This window comes from Lactuca saligna, chromosome 3 (genome assembly GCF_052625555.1).
Source record: "Lactuca saligna cultivar CGN05327 chromosome 3, ASM5262555v1, whole genome shotgun sequence".
In the NCBI taxonomy this organism is placed as follows: Eukaryota; Viridiplantae; Streptophyta; class Magnoliopsida; order Asterales; family Asteraceae; genus Lactuca; species Lactuca saligna.
Genome location: NC_136419.1, coordinates 2,128,361 through 2,137,749, shown reverse-complemented (window position 1 = coordinate 2,137,749; position 9,389 = coordinate 2,128,361).

Here is a 9,389-nt window from a genome sequence, read left to right as displayed (position 1 = left end):
CCATTTGAAGACTTCTTCTTAGTTGCAACTTTGAAGATTTTGAACGCCATTGATGAGATATTGAAGAACAATAAAGAACAATGAGAGTACAAATGAAAGTTCTAGGGAGACGATACCCAAAGCGAGAAAAGTAGGAACAGTTAGGATTTCAAAATCCTTTTATAGGTGGATGTTTTCGAGTCAGGTCAAAGATTAGGAATGATGACACCCAGATTTGGAAATGATTTACACTAAATGCACAGGTCTAAAAAGGCCACCCTATGTGACAGCTTAAACCACAAGATAGGACGTTTATTTGTGTTAAAAGGGTAATTGTTGATTTGATTCAGAAAACATTCACTGGAATTATTGAATTTTGTGCCAAAGCATATTTATTATGAATTAAAAGAATAATCATAAAGAAAATTACCATGAAAATATTTTGGAAAGAAAACTTGAATGATAACCTTAAAATTCAATTTATTGTTTATTTAAAAAGGATCTCGGAATGATCAGGTTTCGAGATAGGATAATATAAGATACTTCAGAAAGAATTTCAAAGCAACATTGGTACTTTATATAGATTCAAGAGAAGGAACACTGTCTGAAGGAATACCAGAGGTAATAATGAATGAAGATTTTAGAGGTCAAGTTTTGAAAACCATAGATTTGAGAAGTTTCAAGAGCTAAAGGAGCATATCTCCGAAAGAGACAAGTACCGAGATCACTTTACCAACTTGGATTTGAATTCCAAGGTGGATTTAATAATAAGATTTTAGAATGTGAAATACTCTGAGGCGGAACATTCTCAAGATCTCTAATAAGGATATTGCGGATTCAAATTTTAATGAGGTGACATGGTGAAAAAGTTAAAGACTAAAAGAAAGGGTTAGACAAAAAGACATATAATGATCCTTTATTTTCCGAGAACAAACAATTTTGAGGGGGGAAATATTTGTTTTGGAGTGTACAAATTTGATGTGTTAATGGTACAAGTTGGTGTAGCTTAGTGGGAATGAATACGATTTTCCAAAATATGCACATTTTATACTCAAAATTATGTCGGCCCATAAGAGAGGTACATAGTCCAATGTCGGGTCCACCTTCTTTTTTCATTAAATTAAGTTTTGTAGTTGAAAAAGGAAAATGCTAAGCCTCTTATTTTCAACTCACTTACATGCCCATATCACTCTCAGCCACTAGAAATAAGATACACACACCATTCAACTTCATGACACATCATTAACTTCAAGTCCTACTTCTCACTTTAATATTGGAATTGTAAGTTCGTGCCATACTCCATGTCTTGCATATATATATATATATATATATATATATATATATATATATATATATATATGGCCTCCAGTAAACTCGTGACACATTGGCCAACCGGTCCTACTATGACAAATCTCATTAAAGATGCTGCAATATGAGGGTTCCAAGAGTAGGAAAAATGGGTTGTTAGTTGTAGAGGGAGACAATGTACCCTTTTAATATCCTTCTTTTGGTACACTCATTTTCTTTTGGCTTTATCCTGATTTTCAAACAGCTCCCTTTTGTTGATTGTGGTTTTGATTGAAGACAAAATCGCTTCGAGTTGTATTTCAAGGTCAATACCCTTCTCTCTCTCTCTCTCTCTCTCTCTCTCTCTCTCTCTCTTTTATCTCTCTCTATCTATCTATCTATCTATCTATCTATCTATCTATCTATCTATCTATCTATCTATCTATCTATCTATCTATCTATCTATCTATCTATCTATCTATCCATCTCTTCATTTAATGCTTCATGCATGTTGCAAAAAGATGTTGAGTCGGTCTATTGCCTTTATGTGCTTTCCAAGATAGAATCTCGAGTTCCTACCCTACCTTTACTGTTTGTTTTTTGGACTAAACATCGGATCTACTTGAACCCATATAGCAGTTGTGAGTTTGGCATCATGCATCACATTTCTGAGATTCCTTTCCCACCTGGACCCACCTCAATTTCATTTACCTCATACACTCATCCATCTCGGATTCTCTTAATGTGGATCCACCATTTCGAGATTAAAACCCATTTTGGATCCACCCCTTTTTGAAATCAGCCTATTCCAACATATTTACACCAGATTCCTGTTTAGTTCATATTCTCTTTAATTCGTTCTAACCCTTTTTGATTAAATATTTTTTTGGACCCAATTCCTCAATTCAGATCTAATCTTGGATTCACACAAATCGAATCCACCTTTTGTTTAAACTCATTCCGAGATTAAAATCCATTCCGAGAACATGTTTTTTATTTTTTTAAAACTAATTTCTATTTTATTTTATCTAACTAATTTTTGTTTAACAACAATTATTTCTTTTCATTAAAACTTATCTTTTTTATTAGAACCAATTATTTTTTTCATTTAAAATCAATTTTTAACACCAATTTTAGCCCCATGGTTCAATGCTTCATTCTTCTTTTGTTGATTTTCGAGTGAAGACATAATTATTTCAGAAGCTATTATTTGTGTGTTCTGTATTCTACCGAATGACTCGCCTTTGCATCCTCCAATTTAAATGCTTTAGAGATTTGGATCCATATATTTTCATTCAGAAACTTATCTGATCAACAATGCTTTCTGACGATTGGATCTTTTTAAGGTTTGTATTTTTACTTCCTTTAGGCTGGTTACATAAGGTCTTGGACCATCATTCAGACCAAAGATCCTTAGATTAAAGGTCTAGATTAGTTCACTTCGACCTTGATTGATGAGTTATTGGTCGTGCTTCGGTAGTTCGGGTTTGTATTTCGGTTATCAGCTTCACTTCGATTCAACATTATGATTCTTCATCAACGGATTTTATCATATATATATATATATATATATATATATATATATATATATATATATATATATATATATATATATATATATATATATATATATGGGTAAAGTGAATATACCTAACAACCTTATATAAGCTTAGGTACCTAACCACATCATACTATGTAATTTTGTATCATATTTGCATTGTAATCACCCAAAGTGAATAAAATTCAACCTCATAACTTGATTGCTTCCAAAATCTTTGGACTTTCACCATTAGCTTCCTTCAAATGACGTCTTTCTATCGGAGACCCCCTGGTGGGCTTTATATACTACCGTTACAAATCAAATGGTGTAGGAAGAATATAATGTTGAATATATGAAAATCTTAGAAGTAAATCAAGTTAAGGATTAAAGTTTAAGAACCTTAGATGATTGCAATGGAAATATAATGAAAAACAATGTAGTATAATGTGGTTAGGTACCTAAGCTTATATAAGGTTGTTAGGTATATTCACTTTACCCTATATATATATATATATATATATATATATATATATATATATATATATATATATATATATATATATTACATTGTTTTTATAGTTTGGCAAAAAATCACCAAGTCTATCCATGACCCGAAAACGAATATCCTCATTGTTATAGGTAGATTCCCATATCAAGGGGGAGTGTGTGATGCTTCATCATACCCGACATATTCTATTGTCCGGTTTCATGATTATTTTTTTATCTTTATTGCATGGTTGATCAAAAATAGGGAGAATAATGAGCCTCCATTGTGAATTTATTATTAGAGTTTGGATTTTAGAGACATTTGAAGATGGATATTAATTTAGTAATGTGATGTGACATTGATTTTTGGTCTTCACATGTCAAATTTTTGGCATTACTAGATGTTCTTCGGATTACGATTATTTATCTTCATACTCTAGATTTTGGGATGTCGCATTTGTGATTGCATCCGGATCAGATCTTATGATTGATCGAGTTTGGATTTGTGATACCTTGAAGATGAAGATTCTTTTGGCGATGCAACGTGGCACTGATTTTTGATCTTCCAATCAAATTGTTGGCATTGCTAGACCCTTCTTCAGATTCATATTGTTTATTATTCAAAATTTACTTTGGGATGTATCACATTTTCAGCAGGTTATTCTTCCGAGAATATTTGGTGCACTATTACTCGAGTTTGGAATATTGAAGACGTTGTTGATGGGTATTATACAAAACATGCAATCCTATGTGTGCATGCAACACTAATTTTTTATCTACGTTTTCTCCAATTGAACTTATAATATGAACAACAATGTAGAAATACTAGAACACTAGTATATAATTAGAAATACATAATTAGGGCTATTGAAACATACCTTGATTGTTATATAGCAATAACAATCCAAACCCTTAGTATTGTAGAAGCTTTGAAAGCAAGCGTCACAATTGTCATGCCTCTAATGGCTCACACCCAATACTAGTAATGAAGAATGATAAAAACATTATCAAAGCATTTTCGAAGAAATGTATTTTAATTATATTAAAATAGTTGGGATGTCTTTGTCAATACAATACATAAGCATAATCGGAAAATAACATAGGTCTTACAACATCTATTATTCTAACGGCTTATAATTCATAGATCTCTCATCTGATCATCACACTTGTGCTCTTATGCCACTACCTGTAAATCAAGAATCTGAGTGGGTCAAGATTGGGAGCCTAGTGAGCACATAGGGTTTTCAACCCACAATAATTAAATTCTTTATCTTCATCAAACCATTCAACCCAATTACCCGTTCTCGTTAGCCTCACTTTATGTCCCTAAAACATCTAATTTAAGGGACCTATCCTAAGGATTATCATCAAGATAGAGAATATTGCTTAGGGGATTCCTCAGTAACATATGTCTATAAAGAAACCATGAGGTGGATGGAGTACACCTGGTGAACACACAGTTCAAAAAACACCTACAGGTTGCGAGTCTGCTAGTGTTCTACTGGACTGTCTAGAATAATCCATGGTCATCATCTATACTTTGTTCGATGACTGGATTAGCTTGAACATCGATTCCTCTCATCATTTTATTTCATCTACCCATATTTACCCAACATATTTATAGGTATAAAATACATATACAATTTAAATCAAGTAAAACGTGTATAAATCATTCATCCAACATAGATATTAAGAATGCAGATAACAGGCACATATATCACATAATTTATATTAAATACTTCATATCCATGTGTAAGATGAAAGTAACTATGCGCTCACTTTTTAAAGTGACGAATTGAAATTCAAGCAACATTTCGTTCATAGCAACTGTCTTTTACATTGACGTAACCTAGTGTTATTATTACAAAGTTTTAGTCTAATATTTATCACGACTAATTATTAGTCTATATTCAACATTAATTCAAAATATACTTTCAAGATCTATCAAGTAAGGAACAACCAGGTATGATCATAATGGAGGTAGATTCAGCTTGGTATATGAAGTATACTATTTGGAATCACTAATAAATCTTGTTTATATGTTCATAATAACAATAAAGAACTTAAACATAAGTTATATTTAAAGTATGGTAAGCATAACTCACTTACAATGGGGTTTAGTGGGGAATCGAGCTTTGTGCAAGCAAAATTTCTAAGTTGAAAGCTCTTCTTCTCATGGAATTCTTGCACTCTGGGACTTACTACTAACACCTAGGAGGTGCTAGTGAAAGTCTTAGAGGGTTTGGGAGTGTTTGAGAGAGAATGGGTTGAAGAGGTGTGAAGAAAAGAGTGATTTGTGCCTTGTATTTATAGGTTGAGGAAGGGTAGTACGCTGGGTGTAATTACATTTGGCATAATGTAGCCACGTGTCACCATCTGGTGGCAAGCCGTGGGGAGAAAGGTACAACCCAGATCACGCCACGTGTCACTCAGTGGTTACTCCAAAAACTAATTATCTTCTAAAATATGTAACTTTCGTATACGAGCTCCATTTTTTACGTTCTTTATATCCATGCATAGGTGTCAACGGGATCTACAACTTTGATCTAGACTCCATTGACTTATTTTTAGTTTAATTTTAAAGTTATATTATAACAGACCCAAATAGTTAAATTCCGTTAAAAATTCATAACGTTGGCATCCGACGTCCTTTTTCAACTATCTTTATATCGTTGAGCTCCTACTAACGAGATCTTCAATTCTCGTTTAGGTTGTGTTGGCTAAAAATAATTGATCTAAAATTCAATTTCCAAGCTGTCTACTGCTACGCTGAATCTTAGAAATATCATGATTTCCTTTAACGAAATCAGATTTGGTCGTTCTCTATATGCATGCTCTCGGTTTAATTTATAATACGAATTTCATTTAGATTACTAAGGTTAAAAAGTATTTCATCAAGAATTTACTTTTTATGACACGCGGAGCCGTGCCAGTTTAATTGTAAAACTTCGACGGTTCATAACTTCTACGTTATAAGTCGGATTTCAACGTTCCTTATATCTCCAGAATGCTTGTTACAACTACTTCAACATTCTTCAAAGATATTGGGTCTAATTATTATTTTATTTTAGATGTGTATTTTATTCCTATTTTATTATATCGTTATAACCACATATATTGCACATAAATCACATAATACTCAAATAATTATTTTTCATTACTTCAAAATATGTTACCGTTGTTGACCTTAACTATTACATCATCATAATAATTCTTAGACAGAAACGTGGGTGTTATAGATTTTATCTTGGCAACTGGTGAGAAAGTCTTGTCATAGTCAACCCCTATGGTTTGAGTAAAGCCTTTTGTATCTAGTTGTGCCTTGAAAGTGTGTACCTTTCCATCTATGTCGGTCTTCTTCTTGAAGATCCATTTGCACCCAACTGTCGTACGACCTAGTACATTATCAACCAAATTCCAAACTTGATTGTCTTACATGGACTTGATCTTGTTGTCCATTTCCTCCTTCCACTTGACTAACTCAGGGCCTGTCATGGCTTCGTTGTAGTTAGTTGGTTCATCTAAATTTACGAGTGCACTATCACTAATAAACGTATCACCATATGTATTAATATGGAAACCATACAACTTTGGTTGTATTCTAACTCTAGGAAACGCCTAAGAGGTAATGATTCATCAATTGGTTCCTTCATCGTTTGACTCTTGAATTTCTTCAAGATCAATCGTAATCCCACTATCCTCTTTGCATATGAGCTCTCTCTCACCAAAGACTCCACTTCGTGCTACAAAGAACACGTTCTCACTAGGTATGTAGAACAAATATCTAAAGGACTTATGTTGGTAGTCGATGAAAATACATCTCTTACATCGATGTTCAAGATTTTCGTGAGTCTTTCATCAAATGAAAGCTTCAAAACCCAAAACTTTGATATGTGCTAACGAGGGAACCTTTCTGTCCACATGTCGTGAGGTGTTTTGGCAACTTTCTTTGTTTGGACAAGATTAAGAATGTGGGTGGCAGTCTCTAAGGCATACCCGTAGAAAGAGATTGGAAGTGAAGCTCAAGTCATCATGGAATGAAACATGTATAATAAGGTTCGATTACACCTATCATCCACACCATTAAATTGTGGTGTCCTAGGAGGTGTCAATTATGAAACTATTCCACATTCCTTGAGGTACTTGTGGACTCGATACTAAGATACTTGCTGCCTCTATCGGATCTAAGCATCTTTATTATTCTACCCAATTAATTCATGATTTCTTGTTTAAACTCTTTTAACTTTTCAAAAGTTTCTAACTTATGCTTGATTAAGTAGATATAATCATATCTACTATAATCATCAATAAAAGTCACATACAATCGATTTGCATCCCTTGTGGCGGGTCTGAAAGGCCCACACACATCTATGTGTATGAGATCCAACAATCATCCACCTCTTTCACAAAAACCAGTGAAAGGTGATTTTTTTTCATCTTAATTAGCAAACAAGACTCGTATGTATCATCTAACCTTAAGTCAAATGATTCCAACACTCCATCCTTTTGGATTTAGGCCATGCGTTTCTTGCTGACATGTCCAAGATGACAATGCCATAAGCATGCTTTGTCTATACCATTAGAAGAATCAACATGAAAAACAATATTTCCTAAATTGCCTGCGTTCATCACAGTTTCATACACACCATCACAAGGTAAAGCTTCAAAATAAAACACACCATTTAAATAAAGCATGAAATGAAGTGATGTTTTGTGTAATCTCTAACGAGTAGCAACAATTCAATAAATCTAACCCTAAACCACTATTAAGCATTAAGTTATAAACTCTAATATTGGTAGCATGTGAAGACCACCTATTTCCCATGATCAAGTTCATCTTTCCATGCTCCACATCCTCACTTCTTCTTATCCCCTACAAATCAGAACAAATGTGAAATCTACATCTTGTGTCAAGGACCCATGAATGAGATCCTTGATTTCTTGCAAGTATTTCGGGCAACTTCGTTTCCAATGACCCTTGTCATTGCAGTAAAAGCAAGTGGCCTCCTTTGGGTCGGAAACAGGGGGAGCATCGGAACTAGACTTTCCTTTGGGTCCACTACTAGATGACCCAGCTTGGGACTTTCCATTCCATTTCAGCTTGGAGGACCTTTCCTCTTTTTCCCTTTCCCTTGACTAATGTATAGAATAGGAGCAGCAACAGGAGTGGAGAAAACACATTTTCCCTTCATTCCTGCTTCAGCTGTTCGCAGAAGGTTGTGTAACTGTGATAAAGTAGTTTCATTGTTCAATTGATTGGTCAATATGAATTGATCATAACAACTTGACAAAGAGTTCAATACTATGTCGATTTCCAAATCTTCATCAATATTCACATTTAGCTTTATGAGTCTATCTTACATGCCACAAGGGACTTTACCACCTCATACTTCTCTTGACAAGACCACGTATGGTGCTTTTCCGTAAGTTCCTTGTTCATCTTGTACGGCCAGTAATCCTCATAGTGTCTCTACAATTCTGGAGTCATCGTGGCCACCATGATGCAATCAACTTTTGTTGCATCCTTGTAGTGTTTCTCGTAGGAAACTATTTCTTTAAGAGTGACCTTAGTTTCATCGATCATATCAAGTGGTTTCTAGAGCACATACTCCTTATCCTCAAAAAGAAGTTCCATTTTGATGTTGCGCATCCAGTCGTTGTATTTGGTGCCATCCAATTACACCTTTGTGCAAATGTTCAACATAGAGAAGTTGTTGTTGTTGGAAGAGGAGGAGGAGGAACCAGAAGTGATTTTGTAATCTAACACCCAAATGAAATATCAATGTTACGATCCAACTAAATAATTTATAACTTAGAAAAGTGATTTTGTAATCTAATTGCAGATTATATAAAGGTAGGTAAATGACGATTTACCAATTTCACCATCTAAAATGAAATTTTAATGAATTTGGTTTTGAATTAAATTCCTAGATCTTTTAAGAATCATGAAACTTTTCAATGGCATGTTTAATCTCGATTATGCTCTTCCATTTGTGACTGATATAGCGGGGATCACAAACAAGATGTGAATAACCATGCAAATTAACTTGGTACTCTTGATATCATTTATCATCTCATTTTAAGGTGCCGGTTAACC